General features: G+C 38.2%; 1 protein-coding gene across 2 annotated transcripts in view; it reads left to right on the top strand.

Annotated features, from left to right (window-relative positions):
- Window positions 1-26,245, top strand: part of DPCoAC (dephosphocoenzyme A carrier) — a 131,142-nt gene that overhangs the window by 42,112 nt on the left and 62,785 nt on the right. The window contains exon 1 of one of the 2 annotated variants that reach the window (XM_071595865.1): window positions 19,923-20,094. The exons of the other annotated variant lie outside the window; for it this stretch is intronic. The gene's annotated coding sequence lies outside the window, so the exon portion shown is untranslated. Of the gene's footprint in view, window positions 1-19,922; window positions 20,095-26,245 lie in introns of those variants that run through there. 2 annotated transcript variants of the gene reach the window in all.

Here is a 26,245-nt window from a genome sequence, read left to right as displayed (position 1 = left end):
GCGACTCCATTCACCGTTAGGTTCACTCCTGGCGGCCGACCATTTCCCGGATGGAAGATAATCGCTTTCGTCTTCTGTGCGTTAACAGCAAAGCGCCATCGGCAGTACCATTCTAGGAGATCCGCTACAGCGCTCTGCAGTCTTCGCACCGCGGTCACCTTCTGCCAGGAACAGCACAGGAGGGCCGTATCGTCGGCATAGAGAGACAGGATCTCGAGGTTCCCACGACGAGTTGGATTGTCGTGGGAGTAGATATTGTAAAGCAGTGGCCCGAGGGCTGATCCCTGGGGCATGCCGGCGGAGATCCGACGCACCCCTGAATTCGCTCCGAGCCATTGCTCGGTGAATGTCCTGTCTCTCAAATAGGAGTGAACCATCCGTACAATCCAAGGTGGGAAATGGAGTCGTCTCATCTTCAACAAGAGAGCCGGATGCCAGATGCGATCGAACGCCTTACTGACGTCGAATAAGGCCCCAGCAACCGCCCTATTCCTGTTGAAGCTGTCCGTGATGAAATCCGCCGTTCGTACCAGCTGATGGACTGTGGAGTGCTGCGCACGGAAATCAAACTGCTCCTCCGGGAGGATGCCATTCTCCCGGACGAAATCAGCCAGCGGCCGTTGCAGCAGTCGCTCGAATGCTGGTTGTTGTCAATCGGTTGTTGAAAGAATGGTTGCTCTTAAGGTGGGGAAGAAGAAAAGTTTCGTTGAAACAATGAAAACCATTTGCATGTAGGAGTTTTAGGTGTTTTCAAAGAATGGCTGCTCTTAAGCAGGAGATGAAGAAAAGTTTCGTTGGTACAATCAAAACCATTTGCATGTAGGTGTTATAATTGAATATTGTTGCATATATTTATCAGTGCACATGGCTCTAAGCACAAATAATTACCATATTTACAGTAAGAGGGCGGTTCAATAAGTACCCGTGTTTGACGACAAAGGGCGTTCCTGAGGAAAGTTTATGTTATCATTGTGTGCTGCCATCTATCAAATGACGATGAAATTAATTTCCGACTGATTTATAGGTTAATTTGGATTTGGCAGACATTCGAGTAAGACGTGTTTCGTGATTTTCGCTAAGATGGAAAAAGACCAGTATCGTTCGTTTATTCGCTTTTTGTTTTTGGATTGGTGTGTCGACCGGAACGGCAATTAATATTCTACATGATAAGTTGGCGATGAAAAAATTGTCGGCCCGATGGGTGCCGCGATTGTTCACGGTGGACAACAAGCTGATCCGGCTGTCGCCTGAGTTGTCGCCGCCAAACTGCATGAGCTACGTTATTAATTGCTGCCGCACTCCCCGTATTCAACCGGTCTGGCTCCCAGCGACTTTTTATTTTTCCCTAAAATGGAGAAATGGCTCGCGGGAAAAAAGTTAGCTCAAACGAGGAAGTTATCGTGGAGGCGTATTTTGGAGAGTTCGACAAATCCTATTTTTTGTAGGGGTTAAAAAAAATGGCCGGAACGTTGGGAGAAGTGTATCTTTCTATAAGGGGACTATGTTGAAAAATAAAAAATTTTTTTTTGAAAAAATGGTTTCTTCCTTTCTAAAACGGGTACTTCTTTAACCACCCTCGTATTGTTTAAACTAGCTAATCTGTAGTTTGATTGAAATGCAATACGTTGAAGATAAAGAATATTGAAAAATAAGGTAAATTTTATTACTCATTAGAAATTATTTTTCAGTCAAAAAGCTGTGCAGCCAGGCCAAGTTGGAGGCAAAGCTTTAAATTTTAGTATTTGATGAATGCTTAAAATAAATATGCAATTGTTTCGCGGGTGTAGGCCTATATCTGAGTGTATTTGGGTGATTTAAGCTACATTCCTCTAGGTTAAGCATTGCAAATACGTTTCACAAGAACTGTAAATTTTGAATCCCACATTAGTTCTAAATATTTGAAAGTGGAACTGTAACTTACACGTATTATGCCATTAGGAAAGTTAGAAAATTTGAAGTCCTCACATTGATCTCTTGCTCCTCTTGAACAATAACCCTAACTTCAATATCCTTGCGCAGAGCGACATATGTTGACTTTGACATTGCTCGTGGCGTATTCCGCATCTAATGTAGTCTTTTGTTGGCGCAGTCATTAAATGTCTGTCTTTTTTCTGCCAATGACTGGTTGATAGTGCACACTATGCCCTTTCGGCACGCAGCTCGACCTCAATCGCCTATCGCATTTTCTTTATCATCTCTTTGCTGGGGGTGTTGCCGATGGAGACTGAAGAACTCTTGGCGTCTCCTAGAACACGTTCATCGAAAAATCATGAAGCCAGAATTTTGTTCCAGCTTTAGAACACGATATGTTTCGTGATTTCCCATTGTAACCGGGTGTCTTCCTGAATCTATGATTTAGGAAGTAAACTAAAGGATTAATATTTTAAAGGTTTTTATATTATATAATCTTGCTACAAAATACCTGAAGTTGAATTTATGATAATCGATGCTTATAATATTCTCTGAGTACGGTCCCGTAACGTGCTTGCGACTAACTTAAGGAAGTCGTTATCGCATTTGAGAATTAATGCATCATGCTCAGTCCACGTTCATTCACCCTACGGTTAAAAAAATAATGATTTCGTAATATTGTGTTTCACTTCATCTTGGAAAGAGTCAATAGCGTCTTATGGCCTTTTCTAAGACTGGCTATATTAAATAATATTTCCTTAAGCCCATAAGGGTTTTTTAAACCACAGTAAAAGTATATATATATATATATATATATATATATATACATATATATATGTATACATATATATGTACCTGTATGTATATATATACATACACATATATATATGTATATATATATATAATTATATATATATATATATATATATATCTTCAGAATGCCCCTCGACGACGCATTAATATATAAAAACATTTATAAAGACATCTAAACACAGAAACATCAAGAAAGGACACTCACATATGTAGTTATTAGTTTCCTTTCTTTGTGTTTCTGTTTTAAAATGTCTGAATCAAAATATGTGTGTGTGTATATATACACAGGTATGTATGTGTGTATATATATATATATATATATATATATATATATATATATATATATATATATATATATAAACACATTTTTGCCAATCCACGAAAACACTTATGACTCTTTAATTATTATCGCCCCCATTTCCATAGTCCCTGTTTTTAGTAAAAATTTTTGTAGCTATAATGAAAAATTAAATATGTGATTTTTTAGTCAAATAGTCTCTTTTCCAAATCACAGTATGGCTTTCGATCTGGGAAAACTACAATCTTGGCTGTAGAGTCCATAGTTAATTATGTCATTAATGCATTTGAAGAGAAGGAATCAGTCTCTGTGACACTATATGATCTTAGTAAAGCTTTTGTCTGGGTTAATCATTCAATATTACTGTCAAAACTAGAATATTATGGTGTTTAGGGAGTTGCACTGGAACTAATGAAGTCATATTTGGATGATCGCCACCAATTGTTTGAACTTGATGGCTGTCGATCTGCAGCTCTTAAAGTAAAAGTTTACCACAGGACTCTGTGTTTGGCTCAGTACTTTTCATCATCATGATTAATGATTTTCCCTGCAATATGAAACCTAAATCTGTTTTATATGCTGATGACACTATTTCATGCAAAAATGTCAACATCTAGAAGATGAAAAGATACGATATAGCGCTACCAAAAGACAGGTTAAGGAATGGTTTAATATTAATCGTTTACATTTAAATATTAACAACTTAGAATATGGTATGCAGTCTTAAATCAAAAATAACTGATATTGAAACTGCTAAAACACTAGGAATTTATATTGATACAAAACTTAATTGGGAGACCCATATCAGTCAGACCTGTAAAAAACCGAGTAAAGCTGTTTATATGTTAAGGAAGCTCAACTTTCTCATTTCAAATGAGTATCGTTTAACCCTTTACCATGCCTTCTTTCAATGTCATTTGAATTGTGGTGCTGAGTTATGGGGTAATTCCCCACATGCTAAACGAATTTTGCTACTACAATGGAGGTCTATTAGCTCTCTAGCTAATATACCACCACATGATTCCTGCAAATATTTTTTTTACTAGGTATGGAATCATGACTGTATTTAGTTGATATATCTTTAAGGCTCTGATTCATGTGAAAGTCAATCTAGAAACTTACTAATTAAATTCTAACATCCATAACTACTCCACAAGAGGTAAATCAAATCTAAATACTACTTATTTTAGATTGTCATCAACCTACAACACATTTCATAATATGAACAAACGACTGTATAACTATCTGCCTACTCATTTGAAATCAGATGGTATCCATTTTTAAGAATAGGGTATAGACATGGTTACTTGCTCACCCACTTTACTCGTTTGATGAATTCTTTTGTGACAATCTTCATCACATTTAAGAACTTATGTTTATATGTTCGACAATACTTATATTGATGACATTTAATATGGTTGTGCCATTTTTTTAAATGAATAGAGTATTATTAGTTGTATCAAGCTTGTACCATTAACGTATTGTGTCAATGTCAGTCCAAATTTCTAAGTAAAAATAATATTATCATTCCATGTAGTTATGCATATAGCCCCTATATGTAATGTACTGCCCATTCTAATTTCTGTGGTGAATTACAAGTTTATATTTTAACAATTTTTCCTTGATAATTTCTACATCTGAACCAAGGGAAGTTTAGATTTTATCCCACTTTTAGTTTACAGAAACGAGACAAAGATAGTTTTTGCAGGATCCCTTTCACAAATAACTTGCTAGTGTAGGAATATTCTTTCATAGCTTCTTGAAAGCCACTTCCAGCGCTAGAGAACTCATTTGCTACATATGTAATAAATCCAGTGCTTTGATTGGTTTTAACGCTTTCCTTTCCAACGACGGCAGGAATAATGGATTCGAGTTCTAATTGTATACTCGTATAATATTCTCTTTAAACCCGCGGTCGAACTTCAGTTGGTCACTTTAAACTGTTGTTGGAGCCATTGTCAAAATAACACTTTGGATTGTGTAGTTGGACTGGATTTTTGTAGATGTAAATGAAATATGCACCGAAAATAAATGTCACCCATTATTTTTGGCTAGATTTTTCGGTTGATATTTCGTTTCGTCACGTGGCCCCACGCGTTTAGTTCATTTGGTGTATGTCCAAGTGGCAGCATTAGCCATCGCCGACCTATGATACCTGCATGTGGTTCCGCAATTAGAACGGGGAAGTGAAATGCTTGCCACGACTCAAGGGGTTTCGAAAATTTAAGTGTCATTCGTTAAGGTCTCGGGGCTCTTGAAATAAATAGGCGACAAGTGAAGTGTTTTTCTCTGAGTGACTTTCGACCCGTCGTCATCGACCGCGCATTGGCTCCCCCAAAAAGTGAAAACTTCAGTGAGGATTCCTTTTTGTCGTGCCATCTTTTCCTGACGTACGTATTCCCCTCCTGGATTAAATATTTAGTTTAGTTTTTTTAAAGCCCTGCCAGCCACCGCTAGGGCGTGTGATAATATTTTTAAATTTTTGGACCCATTTGACCAATGGTTTCCTGGGTCCACTTTTTATTTTTTTTACTTCACGGTTAGTTGGGGATTCCTCTGAATCTTAGTTCCTCTTTTTTCGAGAACATTAGTTAACTAATAAAGAATTTTACATGCACAGTAAGTTTTAAGATACAAATATCATGGTTAATTTTAAAAAATGTTCCGAATACATGTCTCTTCGCCAATTTGTGTACTAAAATATCACAAAACACTAATACAATGGGTTATCGTAAACACTTAAAACATCCAGTCAACCAGTGTGTTAGTAAAACACCATTAAGTCCCAGACATTATGTTCATCACAATCACTAGAGTTTAATGCATGGAATTTCAGTTATCTAAGCAACACAAACAATAACCAGACATTAGGAAACAACATAAGTTATTCTAAAATTTTAACATCCACAGGTGACTAATATATATTACGAGTTAAACTGTGATGAGGGAATGCAGTGAATTTTCTTCGTATTTCCTTTATGTTTTAGTATCAAAAAATATTTTTCTTCTTACTACAATCATTACCATTGCCTCTCGTTTTTCTGTACCCTTTGTGGGTCTGATATTGTGTTCGATTGAGCGCCAGTTCGCTGGTCCTGCTGCCCCAGATGCGAATTCGATAGTTGCCCTTAATTATCAGTTGATCTCACGTTCTTTCAGTTATCTAGTAACCAGGACATTCTGGGAAATAGTGGATGGAATAAGGATATGAATTGGCCTCGCCTACTTGTATGCGTGACTCTCACACTTTTCGATCGCGAGGTCAGGCTTACAGTACCTATCACACAGATTAGTGTCGTTGGCTTTGGTCTCTTACTTACAGCATGCTTCACTTCTGGTTATCCAAGCGCATAGATGAGAAAGTGTAGCAGTAAAAGTAATTCTTTTTTTAATTTAATTAATATTGCGCTTGAAAGTGCATGGCTTCATTTTTTTCACGGAGACTCCGTAAGTTGTTCCTACGGCGTAACGCAGCATACAGCGCAGGAATTCATTTTTGATTTTTATGATTAAGGGATATTTGCAATTTCACATTTTCGTTATTTTTCGAAAATTTTGATAAATTAAAAATATGCGTATTAATCACTTTAGGTATGTATGTCTTTATATTAATATGTATTTATTGCACTGTACTCCGTTGTACATGTATTGCCATATTGTTTTGTACTGTACCTCACACTTTTATATTTGTATTGATTGTGCTTTATTTTTTATAATTATTGTTTATTTTTGTACTATCTTGCACGGTTTCCGCAAGTTTTTCACGCACTCTACTTGGTGAGTGTTTTCCTGCGTGGGTTTTTACTAGGGTTTTCATGTCTGAACTCCCTAGGTTTTTCCCAAAAAATTTCTTGTGCTTATTTCTTTTATTATATATATATATGTATATATATATATATATATATATATATATATATATATATATATATATATATATATATATATATGACTTCACCATTTTTTAAATTCTTTTGGTATCGCTTAATATTTCCTCTTATTAATATTGTTGTTATGTATTTGACGAATGGTTAAATGGAAGAAGGCACCTTATAGTCTCAATTTCGCCCAAATAAAGACGTTTATCTATGTGTCTATAATGCAGCAGTAAAACAATTCGAATGCACGATGTAGTTTCTACATTTTCTAAATTTTTCCTATTGCGGCTCGCAAGATCGAGCAGTGCGTATATTGTGCAGTCCATTCATAGACGGAGGTTGTGCACGAGTCTAATTCGACAGATAAATTGCATCGAATATGCACGCTCTTCTTTACATCTCTCAGAAAACGTTCTTTGATATTTCACATGGTAAAAAAACAATTCAGATCGGTATTCGTTCATTTCCTACAGGAAAACGTTTTTACTTTTATTCTGTATGAACATAACAAGTAAGACTCGTTATTAACAAGTAACACGAATTAATTACCCCATCTTGGAGTAGAGTAGAATCGAGTCCGGACATAGTCAGTACGTAATATCTCGGGTCCAAAACCTTGGTGTCGCACTTGATAAGTCCAATCGGTGTGATTTCCCGCATGCCAGAACTGTGCAGGAAACGGCTAAAAGACCTCACTACATTGATTGTATGGTTTTCCAACGTTCTTCATATCTCAAGTCCTAATCTTGCCTAAAAACCAACCTTAAGGTTGCTTTATCAGATGTTTATAACACTTATGTATATGAAAAACTTAAGCCTTTGTGGAATTTCGTAATTCGCGTCGAACTTCCATGAATGTGGGAGTGCAGTTCAAAATAATATTTTCTTGTATTGTTATTTTAGTTTCTTGAATGGTTTTGAATAATACGGGTGGCGTGAAACTGTATGGTGCATACTTATCCTTATACATTGTGACTATATGCTTCCTGGACCATGTACCCTCGTGGTATTAAGCCATACGATCACAAGTAAAGCTTTTCAAAGGTTTTAAATTTCCAATCTCTTTCACTAAAATTTTGGCGCGAAAAAATTTGATTTCGTGGCATGTGCAACCTGATCACGTAAACTGTATCGCCAGGAGTGCATGATCCCTTCAAATGTCAACTTCTCACGTTGTGAAAGAACTTTTGCGTGTAATTCTTGTGCGTCTTTTACTTGCAGCACACTGCACGTATAATCCGGGCTTTCACGATGGCTTTCATCGTGTTATTGTCTCAAATTCATATCAATTGCAAGTTGTTTGATAAAAAATAGGTTTGAAAATTTTCCACAAATGAAATCATGTATTCACGACATGGGTGTCAATGATTATGCCTACATCATTTTATCGTGAATAGATTGGTATAAATTGAATGTTTGTGTACACTAGTCTGTGTAAGAGCTATTACTAGCAACCAATCAATGCCATGACGCGAGCCTTTCACCTTGGGAAGGAACGGCGACCCCAATGCCTTTAGATATCTGTTTTCTTTGTCAACCTTCATTTATAACCCTTCATTTACAACCGGCTTTCTTTACTTGGAAATCCCAATCACCATTTTAAGCCCTCGATCTCTCCCTCCTTCACCCTCAATTTAAATATAATGTATGAAGGCACAGTTACCACTGTCATCACTCGAAGGTGATGTAAAAATATATAAACCTGGATCGTGAATAAATAAATTGATTTGTGGAACGATACATACCCATTTTTGGGCAATACGTTTCAATGCCACTTAATATTGCCCTAATTTGGTCGTATATCTCAAGATAGTGTTAAAACTAAATGACTATTCACACATTGATTCATTATTCTTTACGAACTTTAAATTTGCGAGGCTGCCAGTAATTATTCAACGAAATAAGGGACTAAAATTGAATCAGTTATGGTTATCTTGTCCTGAGTTTGGATACATAATGTATACTATATACACGTATGGTTTAAACGTACGCGAAAACAGTTTAAAGCATGTGTAGCGAGGTCAAGTTCGGCAAAAATGAGCGTTGTTTTAAACGGAGTTAGCAATCATGTGGTATTGCTTTCCCTATCAGTATTTGCATTATTAAATGGTGTGCCATATCATTCAGAGTAAACCTCTCAATTTGTCCAACTGCATTCTCGAAGTCGATTTGAGATTATATCTTAACTTCAAACGAATTTGGCATATTTTTATTTTTTTTGTGTTTTAGGTAATCGATCTAACTTCTCCCAACGGTTCTTAAAACTCCGTATAGTAGTCCATTAATATTGATTTAGTATTTTATTCTCTCTAAAATCTTTTGGTATGTAAAAAACAATGTTCAAATGGGGTTTGCGAATTATTGAAATGAGTGTTGCATCGCGTGCGATGCAAGACCCCTCTCGAGTCACGGAATGGTATCTCAAGGAAGAAGTCACTTGCGGAATGAGCTTCGAGCTTATTTTTTTCCGCGGTTTTGCGTTAGGTGTGGCGGAAGTGGTGACCTGGGAGGGGATATCGACCCCTCCATCGGTCGCAGGCAAACTGGGGCAGAATGTGCATCCATCACCATTCACGCTCTTTTCGTGAAGCCAAAGGTACTTTAAATGAATAACGAACGAAAGAATCCATCAACATTAGACATTCAAGCCGCTGCGACATGCAAAATGTTGGAAGAAAGGGTTTCGCGGAATAGGGGTGCCGTTTACGTCAAATTTTTTATGAGCTGGAGTGAAGTAGCCAAATCATTCAGTATGCCCTCAGTAGTAATTTCTTAACTAGAGAGAACGGGCTGAATGAAGTAGTTCTATTTAGTTTTGTCATTTATATTAGCATCAAGTGGTCACCATTGTATTTCTGTAACATTATGCGTTGACACAAACATATTGTTTTTATAAGGTCTCCGTGCAATTATAGAAGAATTTTGGTCGTTATTTTATGGGAAAGGTATAAGGGAAATACATATTAGTATCAGTGCATACTATGAGTAACTAATTCGAGAGAATAGTTCAAGCCCTCACTTACATGTTTATCGGTATGTCAGTTGTAGCGACAAAAACGATGGCTTCACTGTTGAGACGAATTTTCTGTGGAATCATTTTATTCTCAGGAGAATATGAGACGAAAAGATAAGAATAACAAAAAGCGTAATTTCATTAGAATATATTTCCCTTGATATAAATGTATTGTTTTACCTTTCTATGTGCCTCTTGTCCTAAACACCTATTTATATCCCTACGGAGACGTACGTGCTATTCAAGGTACACAAGTACAATCATCAGTTTTCTTGAATTGTTTCTGGAATAGAACTTCCGAGTTTGCAATGACTAAGCGCAACTAAGTTTTAATGCTTATACATTTGCAAAACGATATTGTCAATTGTGTACTAACCCTGAAAGATAAAAAATAATCGACATTTAATGGAAATTTAACTAAGAAACCGCGAAGAAGTTACACTTGTGAAATTAGAGCTGCATCTTACAACTTTCATGTACTAATACCGATGGTGATGATTAGTGATATATATACACACACACACACATATATATATATATATATATATATATATATATATATATATATATATTATATATAATATATATATATATTATATATAATATATATATATATAATATATTTTATTATAAATTTCTATTATATATATAATATATCATCTAATTATTTTATTATCTACTATTCTGTTGTTTTCATACTGTTTATCAAGATGTTTATTATTCAAAGGTAATGGAATGAAGCAAGTTGCTGGTTCTGTCAGTTTGATTCTTCAGGATATTTACAATCTTAACTTGGGATAAATTGTTGGTCCAGTTCATATTTTTCAAAAGTATCCAGTTGGAATTCAATTCATCATTAAAAATAGACGCTAAGGTGGCTTCTGAGTGTGAATGCGTGTGACGTATTTTGTATTTATCTGGTGTAACTCCTTATTTCGCACCCGCAAAAGCTTAATGAAGGGTGCGGGAAACGTTGCCACAACATGATTCATATGCAGCTCTCGGAACTCGAAATTTATCTTGGCGAATTCCTGCGCAGGCCTAAAAATCAGCTGATTCAGATAGGATTTGCAAAACGCCTCGTCTCAAGAGTTCGTGCCCCGTCTCGAGAAATCACGTCGATGAGAGAGGATAGTGGCTATGGTGCGGTCCCTCAACGATGTTTCCTCCTGGATTATTATGAGTGCGGCAGCTTGTTTGTTTGCGTTGGTTCTCCATGATGCAGATAAGATAGTGGGTCGTCAACATTCTGACTTCCCACTCGGCTCGAAGCAGTTGCGTAGAAAACGGTCGTTAAGTGAACATGACGACGCTTGTTTAACCTTTGCATTACTGGCTCGAGTGTTTGATGTTTGCACTCGACTAAGGCCGATCGTGTTGTCGTTCGAAGTATTCCATCAGCTGTCAGGGATTTTAATTTCTAGTCAGTTAAGCCCAGTGCAATTCATTATTCATTAAAAAGTAGCGAATGGATAAAATATACTGGTGGCCATTTCAAGGAAGTTTTGAATGTGATTATTTTGAGCAGTTTATTTTGTACATTTTTACGGTTAACACGATCCTATATTCTTTTGGTGTCTGTTTGTATTTCCATTGTAGTTGAGATTAGTTTTATGTTGCAGTTTTACTATGCCATGAAAATATCGCGTTTAGCGTCTGAAATATAGAAACGTTCTGATGCCGAAATACGGAGGTAACTTATTCTTCCTTAGCAACATTGATATCAAGGTTTACTGAAGGAGGCTTTGAATTATGTATGCAAGCTTTAATGTGTTATTTTGTCGTTTACACGCCAGCAATATTCGAGTCTAATTTACATGATATTCAGCAGAAAAATCTAAGTAAATTAAAATCTGATTATTTTCATTCTTCAAATAGGTTTTTTCCGCCATGATTATGCTAGAATTATCTTATTATTTATGAAAATCTATAGTATGCTTCGAACCTTTTTTACTGATGAAGAATTTCTACCCGAAATTCTCTATGAAGCGTAGTATTGTTAAAAAGCTTGTAGTATTCTGTCGCCGCATTCAATTCTTCAAATAATATCCTTTGTATTGGGTTCTAGATAACTTCAAATTGTTGAGCATGTAGCCAAAAATTCGCAACATGCTCTTTCATCACTCTTTTCGCAAATATGTTTTGTTTTTTTTATTTGGGCTCACCGTCTTTGATGGTCGTATTTTCCATGATAACAATTTATAATTTTATGTTTAAAGTTTAAGCCTCTTTTATGATCCCTATTTTTTCTTTGATGATTCAACATATTTACCTTGTTAAATGAAACAGTTTCTGGCGTCACTTGGTGGAAATTCTTCATATTAAAATTAAATTTAAAATAAATCGCCTTTCTACATAAACCACTTTTATCACGACCTAGGTTTCGTTATGGTATAACATCATCAGATAACGAAACCTAGGTCGTAATAAAAGTAGTTTATGTGGAAAGGCGAAGTATTTTAAATTAAATTTCAATATTTACCTTGTTGTACATTTTTTTGATCACATCTTATATTTTACTCGAAGGTGGGAGCGCGCATCTTTAAAGCCAATTCCTGGTTTCCCTGATGGAAGTGGTTAGGGTACGAACTATGCCATTTTATTAAAATATTAAAAACATTCTAATTGTGGAGTAAATTTTATGGTGTTTGAAGATGTATTAGTAAAAATAATGCATAGGCTCCCCCGGTAGCGCTCGAGGATGCATGTCTCTCTCTCTTTCTCAATGTTTGTTTTCCACGTTTTGGGAAGGAGAAATGGTTGAACTCTTGAATTTTTCAAGAGTCAAACGGAATAGTGACCCTTACCTTCAAGGAGAACTGGCGAATTTGATGGTTTCGCAAGCTATTCAAACGATTTAACGATCCGCTAAAAACGTAAAGACGTCAAAGTCACGAGATAGGACGAGCCTTAAGCCGTTTTATTGTCTGCTTGACGCACGTATTTCCAATGAATCAAAAAAATACGATAAAATATTTACCCAGGACATTCACACAACAGCGTAGTTGAGGAACTGTGTTCGTGGCATACCGAAAACGAGCCTCCGGGAAAAGAGATGGTGGATTAAATTTGAAAGGTTTCGTCCTCATTTCACTACAGGACTAAGGGAAATGCTTCACATTCGTTTACTATTTGTGCGACCTGAATTTTGCCTACAGTAATGTTATTATGTTCATACCGTAACGTTAAAAGTGACTGCAGCTATCACGACATGAACTTTGAGTTACCTGCGGAAAATTATCTCGTGTGCTTCTCCTCTCGGGATAATGAAGTATTTTGAAATCAATAGAAGTCGGCTGTTAAACATATTTTGAGACTGTCTTTCCTTTGAAAACTCAAGAAATCTAAGGTCCAAGGTCAGTAAAAAGCTTGATATCAATTCACATTCTTATTGAAATTTTTACCTCCGCGTATAAGATGGCTAATGATGATGGATAATGGCTGGTAAGGTTACGTGGTCTTGATTAACGCTATTTCTGCCATGATGATCCATCCAGCCCCTCCGGGGTACTGTAAACCTCACGGGTGTGCTTCGATAACTGCCGGGGTCGATGCGAAAGTATGGAATAGATGTATACACTCTGAAAAATGTTTTTTTCTTAATTATTATATTCAGGGTGTCCACCAGGCTGGGAAACTCGTGGAGTATAGAACATGTTCTGAAGAAATCGGTGTTCGAAACATTTTATGTCGTCATGTTCTTCCGACCGTCAGGCTACTACTCACATCCATTGGGATTGAAGGAATGGGGCAGTGTCTCATGTTTTACGTGATAATAAAGGTCTTTTCATTTGGTTCTCCGAGTTTGTTTTAATACCCGTGTAGGCCAATTGTGGACCAAGTCAATTCGAATTATCGTTTTCCTGCCTTAATCTACACCCAATCCTCCATTCTCTTACTCAGTGCTCTCCTCTGTCCATGGTGTTTGGGCCCCCGATTGTGTTCCATCTCGGAAACCTTCGGTGGATTCAATTCTAGAGTTGAAGGTTTCCCTGTTGCATTTCTCTGTTCCATGCCCTCCCATTTTGCCGATGTCTCTAAACTTTTATTAATGCCACTCTACCGTTTAAGGCAGGTTTTGGCTGGTCACAGACTGATAAAGATACATTTCTTTGCCTCTCCTAACAAGGCACCACCTGAAATTCGGTGCTACAATAAACCCTTCGCATAAACTTATTTCCTCCTTTCATTCCGTCCAACATGCCTTTTCTTTTACTACCCCTTCCACGCTTGTCCAACTTTCTCCCATCTATGGCAGTCTTGAACATCCCATCGCCATTCAAAATTATCTCCATCCGTCTTTCCTGCCTTCTTTGGATTTCTACCAACAATCACCTCCCCTTCTCCCACCCTTCCTGCTTAGGCACTTTTTTTTATGTATTAATTTTTGTCCATCTCCCGTGTTCTTCTTTCTCCACACCAAAATTTCAAGTCTCCAATCTGTGCCTACCATCTTCCTTCAACGATCATATTTCCGCGCTCTGAAAAACCACGCTCCACATCAAAGTTTTCATTAGTATTTTTTTGATCATCCATTATAATCCTGATGTCCATACCCTCTTTTTGGGGCCTGACTCAATACTTCTTATGATTCTTGATGATAGAAATCTTCTTACTCCCTAATACTCTGACCATTTTGGTCCAAAACAGATACGCAAACTTCCGAGATACGTAAAAAGTTCCACCAGCTCTAGTTTTTGCCCTAATATTTTAAAGTTTAGCTTAGCCCTTCTCTCTCTTGAAAATCGCATAACCTTTTTTGTTTACATTTATTCTCATCCTATGCCTATCGCACTGACTGTTTAATGCTCTAAGCAATGCTTGTACCTTCTTGACTGACAAGCTAACTAGAGCTTTGATCATCCGCAAAGCTAACTGATTTCATGTATTCCCCACAGAATTTCCTTTCTATCTCCAGTTCTTCCCATGCCATTTTCACCATTTCCTCTGCATATATGTTGAAGGCATCGTCATCAAGAACTCACCTTTCTTAACCCTCTCCGATCACTGCCCATCCCGACTCTCCATCCAACACTGAGTCTCTTTGTACATCTTGAAGCCAGCGTATCTTGTTTTCCCTATTCTCCAAGAATTTCAATATTTTATTGGTTAGTCTTCCCGGATGATGTGCCCGAGAAACATAGCTCTACTTTTTATGATAGCGACCGTATCCGTCGCCGTCTATATGAGCCATCCTCTATTCTTCGAGGTCCCAGTATCTTTCTAAATTGTTCTCTTTACTAATTCCAACCGCTCAACCTATCCTCTCCTGGTTAAGGTCAGGCATTCGGCGGCATACATTTCACTGTCTGGTAATGTCATCATGTTGCATTAATAGATAGATTTTTCTGGTAGATATTCATGGTGGGTTTGCACAATTGCATATTTTCATTGCCTCTTTTTCTGAAAGATCATCTTCTGCCCAGTCTCCGAGGCACAAGGCCTGTCCTAAAAGTAGTAGGACCGGGTTGATTCAAATAAATTTATTGCCAGAATTGATACATTCACTCAAAAGTCCTCAAAGTAGCACCCTTGTGCGTACACGCACCACTACCAGTGGGTTTTGCCCGCCTCGTACGCCTTCTGGAAGGCGACGCACGGGATGTTGCTAAGCTCCCGCGTCACGGCCTGTTGCAACGCTTCCACCGGGCCGTGGTAACGTCGTTTCTGCGCGGGTTGGAGGCAGGGGAAGAGGAATAAGTCTGGTGGGGCATTGTCTAAAAAATTTGGATCTTCACTCACGTGGCCGAGAAGCTCTTGGCAGATATCCGCGTGCGGGTTTTCTTTTGTTCGTCCGAGAGCACTCGCGGCACCAACTTTGCACACACCTTTCTCATGCCCATTTTTTCGGTCACAAGTCGATGCACATCACTTTTGGGGATGCCAAGTTCATGAGAAACCATGAAAGCACTTAATCTGCTATCCCTATGAAGTCTACACTCTGGCAAGATTATCGTCAGTTTTTGAGGCCGAATAACGTCCTGAACGATCGGCGTCTTCAACATCTTCTCTACCCTCCCGAAAGAACTTTTGCCACCCAAAAACACCGGATCTACCCATGGTGTTATCACCATAAGTTGTCTTGAGCATATCATGAGTCTCTTTCCCGGTTTTGCACGTTTCACGCAAAATTTGATGACGTAGTGCTGTTCCAATAGCGCTGATCACTATCTATATCTTCTGTCTATTAGTTCTTACATTGCTCAACTTGGTTATTGTACCTCGTTCTGATGAGGATGTAGTCAATTTAGTATACACGTATTGCAATCTCCCCCGGTATCTTTCGTCTCTGTCTGCATCTCTATATTGTCTGAAGGGGGTGTTTTCTACTACCATTTTCCCCTCATGACAGAATTCTATCAGTCGTTCTCCCATGGCATTTCGATTTTCCAATCCGAATTGTCGCACCCTGCTCCCACTCCAACCACAGCTTTCCAGCCTCACAATGCAATTAAGTCCTCATTCCCTTTTACTGCTCCTAGAACATCTTCCCATCGTTCTCACTCTTCTTCGATTTCCATTTCTGAATGCCTGGGCGTTGGCATTTGTCCCTACACCAGCCCTCCGTAGCCTCCAGCTAGCAGAGCTTATGTAATAGGCTCTCCTTGGCAGAAGACAATTTTTCGATCCATGGCTACGAGCAGGAGCCGAGCCAAAATGGTGACGGGAGTTAGGTAAAGAATATTTACACTTCGAAACTGGTGATTTCTTAAACCAATGGTAATGTTCTTTACTTCCAGAAAAATGAAATAATTCTAGTCGGACCTATATGCAATGGTGGTCTTAGTGTGACAACAACAGCTTGGCCTCTTCTATTATATATCATCACTGGTGGTATTCATCCGGTAAAATTGTCGTTTTATGTTGTAATTGTCGTATTGTATGCTCGCGTACAATGTGTTATAACAAATTATCCAACGATTCGATTAAAGTGAAAGTTAATGTAAAGTTCAAGAGTGCTGATAAAAAAACCGTAATATTAACTGCACGAGACACAGAATTGTTGGCGATGGACGACATTCCCTCGTCGGAGAATATCTTCAAGGGAATGCAGAGCTAAGAGCAGCCAGATGAGTCAGCGTTCTTCACGGTTGCATGAGCTCCGTGTAATTTAACGAATAACTCGACACTTCTTTAAGAGAATATACCATTATCCACTTTAAATACTAATATGTATCACGAAAACAATGTAAGTCGCCATTTCAAAAGCAATAAATGTATAGAATGACCGCTACCCAAGTATTAAGAAATTCCCCGAGTTTTCCATGGAATATTTTCAGTTAACCAGTACGTTCGACAACCCTTAACTATGGGAAATATTAAGATTTATGGATTCAGGGTTCAATTTTTGGAAGTTTATTTATCCATGATAGCGGAAGGAGGAACAAATCGTTTCACCGTGATGCAGTAACATCGGTTGCCTAATGATACCGTATTACGGTGAAGCGCGTTGTACCAAATTGTAAAGTTCTGAGGAAAAGTATGTTGTTCCTTCTGTTATTAAGGATATAGTGAAAATATTCGTCATGATGTAATAATTATAGAGTGTAGGTGTAGGGAATGACAAGGAAAAGTCGGTAGTCCTATTGCGGCACCATGTGAGTAACATAATGTACTGCTATATGTCAGAACCTTACGTTAATATGCGAAGGATAACGATAAAGTCATCCAGATCAGACATTCTCTGGTTATTGCAAGTCCTTCCCTTGGAGAAATATGAGTTCCCTAGAATGTGAAACCAAAATAATTAAAAAATAATTGTGATGTGCCGTTTCGTTAAACTGACACGCTTGATCACGAACGCCAACAGTGACTAGGTCAATGGTATCATTTCCGAACGAATAAAAATTTATCTTTTTGAAGGAAGTATATTTATTTAAAAATGTATCGCTTTCGAAGTGTAAAAATCATTTTTCTTGACCGGGATAAAAGGTCAAGGCGAATGATTTTTTTCACTTCGATTGATGCATTTAAATGCACGGATGACTGTGCTGGAGTTACTGTCGCGACCTCCCCCGCTGTTAATTGAGTTTTTCAATATTACTATTTCAATTAAGAACAATCACACACACACGCACACATGTATTGCAGTAAAAATTGATATAAATTAAAGCGTGGAAAACCCGCTGGCAGCGGCGTGTGTACGCATAAGGGTGGAAGACTTTTGAGTGAATGTATCAATTCTGGCAATGTATTTTTTTTAATCGACTCGGTCCTACTACTTTTGGGACAGACCTTGTAGACGGGAAAACTGAAGTGAAGATTCCGCGAGGAAAATCAAAAGACATAGGACACATTGAGAAGGACGTAAAACATATAAGTTAGCTGGAGATAAGAGAATTTGTACTGGTTACGTAGGGGAGAATGTAGGGATGTAGTAAACCAATCTTAGGAATGGCATACTCATGATTATGACTCGTGCCTTATTTACCTGTCCTGAAGGCGTCGCTTTTCGACAAAAAAATAAAAATATTGGGTACATCTCGAGAGATGGCGCTAATATCGTCCACAAATTGCTCATTACGAGTGGGTAAGGGTGCTTGTGCTAAAATTATCGTCGGAAGTCCTTGACGACTCCGTTTAGCGCCGGAACTGGAGGATGAGATAATTGATTTTATCCACGTCGCGTTGCTAACAATCATTCGTCGTATCGGCTGGCCATTAGTGACGAAGAGGATTCATTTCTTAGTCCAGAATAAACTGCTTGGAATTCAGAACAGACTGCTCCAGAACACGACGGATATCGAAATGCGAAAATCATACCCCATTGAAGCATAAACATGGAATTGAATTTTTAGGTCGGATGAAAAAAACACTCCTTAACTCACTCATCGCAGGAATTTCCCATTTTTGCCCAATAATTATTCTCACCGCTGTCATTAAAACATTGAAATTCATAAATAGCCCAGTGAATCATTGCACAGAGTTACGTGGGTCTTTGTTCTCTCATTTCGAAGAAGTTCGATGGAATCGCTGCGGAGAAGGGGGACAATTATCGGGCGCAGTTTATGCCCAGAAAGATAGATTGACCGATAGATAGGTTGGGATCTTTATTTGGGCGAAATTGAGACCAAATGGTCACTTCTTCCATTCCAGTCCCTTCTCTCGACAGCAGAGAGTTGTAGAATGTAATGAACGAGTAGAATGCCTCAGGTGGAAGAAGCAAGCAATGACGACTGAAAGAGAAGAAATGTAAATACGAGAATACTCTGTGGGAGTATTGAGTGAGCCTAATGCTGCGACGATGAGATGCTGGGGTCGATGACACGTGTTGGCTATAGCCATGGATGATTAACAGCTGTATATAGCTGTTACTCAAAAGTACATGGCTTTTTAATCATTTACGCTGAACTTGGTTTAATAGCCTCTCATATTGAAGTCAGCCAGTCCTAAAGGAATCTTAGAGGATGACTAGTTAGGTAATTATGTTACAGCAGTTTTCATAAATCTGCATTGTATAATTATTTTCAAATGGCTATTTTGACAATTTACAATCATCTACGGTGCATTTTTAACTGGCGCATTAACTGGACGTCATTCTAAGTGGTAGTGAAATCAGGGGATAAGGCTAAAATAGGAGTTGAGTTTAGTAAAACGGTGTAATGAAATGATTTCCGCCAACAATCGACTTTAAGCACTATAACAATTTTGTCACGATCATATTTTAATTCGAAGAAAACTGTGGGAAATTCTGCGGAAGTAACTTCAATACAGCCACGCTTTGATGTTCACGCCGATTCGCGAATCGTTAATTCGTTAACCAATCATTATGAAATCAAATCAGATCGAAGTGAATGATTTTGTTCGCCGCGAACATCTCCCGAAGATGTCCGAGTCTCCGTTTGTTCGGGATATCGATGTGTTCTAGCGGAGGGAGGTCCGCGGGATTCATTTGCGTGGGGCGAATTCGTCGGTGTCGTCTCGCTGAAGTCGACAGCGTCGTCTCGCCACCCCTCCTCTCCTCCCCTGCTCCCATTCCAGCTCCATTTCCTCCTTTCCCCCCTCCCCTCCCCCGTTGACTCGAAACACTCGCGGGGCTTCGCAATCGAACGCCGTGGTGCCACTGGACCTCCCCAAGCACCTATGAGGGAAAAATAACCCTTTGACATCTGCTTCAAAGGATAACACACTCGACCAGTGCCCTGACTCGTGCCCATCAGCACTTCAAAGGACTTCCTTTAAAGGTGCGTAAAGGGATTTCCGAAACACCCCGTATCAATTTATTTTTTTAGGCGCTAGGCGTTAGAATCTCAGGTTATAATATTCTTTTTACTTTTCGTAGTGGTCTGGGTATTGATGTTAAGAGTAAATATTCATTACTACTCTGTATTTTGGTGGATACGAATATCAAAGCGTGTTCAATGATATTTTAGCGTCTCATTTAAATTTCCCGCGACGGAAAAATTTGAGTCATGTTGGTATTTACTTACTTGGTAATTACTCAGGTAATTGCTCATTACAGCTCTTATTCGAGAAATGATTTTCTGTGATTGTTAATACTTTTTCAGCCTAAATGCCTTTGCATACTATGTTTTGATCACAGTAGTGTTGTCTGTGAAAATTGGAGAAAAAAATTCATGTTCGAATAAATATATTCATGTTCAAAACAAAGATGATCTTATACTTAATTATTGTGAAATATTCACAGATTTTATCGGATATTCACCACCTTTAAGGAGGCGAAATCCCATAGTAAACAATCCATTTTTTACTTTTCATTTACACTTTGTAAATAATGATATAAAGTGTGCTTTTAAGCTAGGACTGGCAGAAGAGGGAACAGTGTTGTCCAATCTAACCTAAGGTAAAAGGAATAATATATCTACATCCACATTATTACATATTACCAACTTACTCTTGCTTTGAGGCATGTTCGATTTTTCTTCCGTTGAAACTACGTGCGAAGTACTCGATATAATTATTTGCTTTTCAATGTTCCCATCAGTCACATAGTTTGGAGATTCTCGAAAATCCTCGAGCAGACCCATGTAGCTGTGGGAGGCGATCCATCAGTGACTATGTATTATTAATATTTGTAAATGAAATCGTTATTTTAAACGACATTTGACGATGACATTTTCCATCACAAGTAGTTTCACCAATCGATAAGCCTTTAATTGTTGAAGTCGCTAATTGTATCCTTGGGCAGATAATTATTGAACAGGTACTAATAGCTTAATGTTTACGCGAATTTTAATCCAACATCATCAGCTATCAAATAATAAAGTATAATAATTTTTGAAAACTATTCCCTTTCATTTATTTCAAAATAAATTTTTGCTCAATGAATATTTAAGTCAGGATCGACCGCTAAGTTCTCTTTTCTGACCTTCCCTTTTTTGTACAGTGATGAATTTAGAAAAAAAACCATTTTGTGAGGACGGCCTTGAGGGAATCACGATAACACACAATGATAATTAAGCCCTGGTACATTCTTGTAAGTACATATTTTTTTTAGATTAAACCTTTTTATTGAATGTACTTATTGAGACTAAACTAATGTCAGTGATGAACTCACCCGCATTGCTTATATTCGAGCCAAAAGTCGAAATTCTCAACTTTGGAGCCTTCTAGTCTTATTTCGATTTGTTTACCGATGCATTTTTCGCTGTAATTTTATGCATTAATGAAAACCTTTCCTGTTGGTGGATATCTCTGGGCCGCTAAATGTTAAGTTTCATGTACAGTGAAATGCCAGTCTTCTGTCTTCATTGTGATTCCTCTTACCTTACTTTACATACGTGAAAGAATGCTCTCGTGGGCCTGATGAGTATAGGGAGCGTGACAGAATCTCGTCGTGCCTTCGATGATCCTTGGTCTATTAGCACACGATTAAGTGTCGGCATCCACTTTCAATTGAATGTGCTTCCTCGCTATTTGCATTAGAAAGGAAAAAATCTCTGATCGTGCGCATTCTGTGGGATTAGTACAACGAAACTTAAAACTGTCCCGTCGATGTCAGGAATTACGAAGTATGAGTGCCTATCCCTGACTCTACTCGACCGAAAAAATTGGGTCTATCCCTATGTTATTTCGGATTCGTTTATTCTTTATTGACTCCTACGACTCTCTGTTGGAAAAGAAAATAAGCTGCAGTACGAATTCTTAAACAGGTGCATTAGAATTTAATTATCATTTAATGTTTGCCTTATTCAAGCCGTTTCCCCACTCAATGGCATACCCACTCCAAACTTTTGGCAGTGCTGAGCGTAATAGAGGACCACGTCACTCATTACGTAACTTTTCGACCAGTAGTTGTTGCGTGGAAAGGTGCCCATTTTAGTCTAATCCGTGACCTTTGGGTCGGTGATCAGGTGAGCGGGGAAGTGTTTGGATATTGCGCGCGGTATTATTACAGTACGTTTATTTACCGTGTGTTCTTTACGGAATCTTTCCTTGGATACCAATATCGAGTGAAATGACTTTGTATTTCTCCCAAAATACTAATTTTTAACTCCTCCTCAAGACAATGGCCGCGAGAAATACAAAGAACTGCGGGAAATGCCGCAACAGTTAGTTTAGCTGAGTCATCCGCTGGGGTGCTCTCAAATGCTAGAGTTTCATTGCGGAAAAATCGTTGGCCTGGACTGGGATTGGAATTCCGACGTTAGGATCGTGGAAATTCTTAGTGTAAGAGGGCGCCTCGGAAGGTTTAACTGACCAAAACGCTTGGCCGGGCATCAAGGGACCCAGGTTCGAATTTCGGTCAAGTTGAATAATTTTTGCTCCGTGAAATTCTCGTCGTTAACGTCCTTGAGGTTCGCAATTGAATTACATCAGCCAAAACAAACATGCGGGTTGTAATATTCTATCGTAGACCTACAAGCTCAATGAAACTGGTAGCACAGGCTTTCCGCGAATGGGAATTTTTTTCCAAGACGGCGGTGTTCTAAAAAAAACGTATTTTTTAAGCAGCATTACGTGAAACGTGGGCTAATCGATTCGTTTAGTGTCCCTCTCCTCGCAATCTTAACTAATCGACATAACGTCTTTAAAAAGTCAATTTTTTCAGCGTATAGCAACGGACTCGGATTTCAACTCATACTGTTCCACTGAAAACATAAATCAATGTGAAGGAAGTGTAATTCTTAGAGGTCAGGCGGTCGGACCCATCTGGATCCACTCCGCCTACACCACTGCCTGCAAATAACTGTATGAAACTTCCAGAAGTAGCTTGAAATTGATAAAAATTTAAATATCCGTGACTTTTTTACTTTTATTGTGTCAGAGCTGTCTTTTTACCAGACCAGGACATGCATATCTAAAATTTGTTTTTACCAGACCAGGACATGTATATCTAAAATTACCGCTGAGATAAAATTATGTGCAAATAGTTAGTGGCTGTCTTAATTTGAAATGACGGTTTATTTACTTTTATTCGCAATTTATTTACGTGGCGGTCAACACTTTTTGAAGGCAGCGTGGCGTTGAACGTGTAATATGCACCCATTTCGTTGGAAGAGTATTGAGTGTATAAATATTTTCGATTCCGATGAAAGCAGTGCTGGGGACATTTTTCGTTATTGAAACAATAAAGGAAAATCAGTTGTCCACCTTGATATTTCCGTCTAATTATTTTGCAATTGTGTATTCTCATATCTGTAGAGGCAGGAAGGGTAGATAAGGTTTGGTGGCTTATCAAGGTATACGTACTTTAGCCGAGCGAAGTGCAATTTTCGATGTCTTCATTTCCGGGGCCAAAATGATTTTGGCTATGAGTCGGATTTAATTTCCGATTTTACGTGTAAGCCTGTCATTTCAAAGTTCAAAGAATTTGTTTTTAATTGGAGATTAAAATCTATTGCGAGATTTTTGATAAGGCACGCCTCTTTGGTTCCTAATCTCTCAGCGATTTCCGAGAAAAGCCACCAATTAAGGTCACATAAATATTTAATTTTGGTAGACAGTAATTGTTTTTCATTTATGCCTAGTAAAAAAACTACGAAGCGCGGCTTTTGATTTTTAATAAAATCTTAAATTAATCGATCACACTAATTAGGCATAACATTGCCGAAAAAGTGGTGAATATTTCATAGGACTAGAACATTTCGATTTATCAGTCACGAGGAATCAATGAGGCGGATTAAAATAAATGAATTTGAACGCTGAGGATATTGGTTGAGAGCAAAGAAATCATACGCATTCCTCTGAAGAAAATAAGCCTTCTCGTCTTCTCTTTCATCGATATGAAACCTGAAAAGTTCCTCAAGAGAGTTTATATTTGCTGGATCATGTGTTGTTGACATGGTAACGGTCATTCTCTCGAATCCCTCCATGGACATAAACGGAGATGGATATGATTTCACTTGTTTGTGGTTGCACACTTGGTAGCTGTTGCGCTGATGATTCGACCACGGCATCGCGTTTGAAGCATTCGGAGCCACGAGAAAAAGAATTTGTTCTGGAATTAGTAAAGAAAAGGGTCTTCCTGGCTTGTCAAAAATCATTGTGGCCGGAAAAGACCACGTGGAGCTGGGCCTGGAAATTAATAGAATTACGAGCCGTTAAGCTCAAGAATAAATCCAACAAAATGCCAACGTTTAACGGTACACTCGTAGTACAAGAACCAAGGGTGCCTACGTGGCACAAGTAGATCAGGCAAAATGGTGTAGGTAAATCGATGGTAGCACTTAGCGCTATTCAAGTGAAGACTATTTTTCGTGGTAGAAAGTTCTAGAATTCTTATTGCCATGAAAATAGCTGTGAGAGAACGTTATCGGACAATTGTTCCTCTGCAAAGTATTGTGAGGAACGTAAAGTCAATTTTGAAAGCACCATTTCCCGGAAAAGAAAATTTTATTTTATTGCGGTACATTGGCATTAGGTATTTTAATAAAACTTTGTGCCAAATATCAGAAATACCTACTTAATAAATCTATATCATAAACCCTTAATTTATAAATAGTTGGGGAAAGTTGGAAAGGACTGCGGAAAGTTGCCTAACCTGCGGAAAGACCTTTCGTATTAAGTGTGTAACTGAACTCATTTATTCATTCAGTACCTCACCGATGCGCATGGTGGTGATCTTCAAATCTGTAGTCTACATATGCGTCTGCATGGCACCCTTCAAGCCACCGCTAAGGTGTGTGGCAGGGAGTGATGACACATAAGACATGGAACATAAAGAAATGAAGTTTTTATTAATTGTAATTACAATGGATATATGCACTCACTTATATTTATTTATTTATATTTAAATCATGCACATAATGCAGGTCATGATTAATAAAGGTATATGCACTACAATATCTATAGCTATACTTTTCTACGCACGCAAGAGGAGCTGTGGGTAGCAAGAAGGACAACACCTTCAGCTGTACGAGATAGAGACAACGTGTACTAGGTTACTTGGAATGAACAAAGAAAAGTACTTTTCCTCCCTCTAGGAGTCAATAACATTATTTTGATCTCTATTAGTCTAGGCAAAAATTGCCCCTTAAATCTATCTACTTTTCATTTGTTATATCTAATTTTATTTAAATAATCTCTATTCCTGTGGTACAATGGGGCTAATAATACATTTTCTACATCATCACTTAAAAGGCATCCTTCCAATGTATGCAAAAAATTATTCTATTATTTAACCTTCGCCCCGTGAGTAATGCCCGACCTAGTGCCTCCAATAATGTTGATTCGCCACTCAGTTTCTCTCTACAACGTAATGCAAATCTAGCACTACTCTGCACGCGATCTATTTTGGCAATCGGTCTAAATCCTTCTCCCCTCCTTGTATGTCTCCCGGTGTGTTTACGTCCGTCTCATCCGCCTCTCCGGCCGATCTTCCTCCGTCTATTTTCGGGTGTACTCGCGGAATATAGGTCAGGAGCGAAAGTCTTTTAACGGCGGGAAGTCGCGGGCCGAGCGAAGAATAATGAAAGGGTTCCGACATGGACCCTCGCAGCCATTTGTGACATAGAAACATTTCAAAGGGGACGAATCAAGTTTATCTCCGAGGTAAGCCTCGAGGTCTGGTGCGTCTGGAGTATCGTGTCGATCAACATTTTTCTCGCATCGCGGCGTACATTTTTTGGGCGGAGAAAATCTTCCGAAGATAAAGCGCGTGCGGCACGAGAGAAACACCGAGTCACAGAATGTCCCGCATTCAATCACCAAAGTATCGTTGCGTAATCGTTTCATATTTTTATCGTCATCAGTGATTGAAACAGGTTCCTAATATTAATATGTTGCTAACTTGCTAGGATAAAAGAAATTATCATTATTTTCATTATAAAAGTTTAGTTTTAATTTTTTTCCATTTGGTCGAAGTTGTGGTGGCATATCGGTATGCGGTTCTAAGCTCACTATGGAGGAGGACGCTCCGTTTTGAAAACTGGG

Source organism: Hetaerina americana, unplaced genomic scaffold (genome assembly GCF_022747635.1).
Source record: "Hetaerina americana unplaced genomic scaffold, ioHetAmer1.1.p SCAF_7, whole genome shotgun sequence".
Classification (NCBI taxonomy): domain Eukaryota; kingdom Metazoa; phylum Arthropoda; class Insecta; order Odonata; family Calopterygidae; genus Hetaerina; species Hetaerina americana.
The sequence above is the reverse complement of the archived record's forward strand: the minus strand, read 5'-3'. Positions and strand labels throughout refer to the sequence as shown.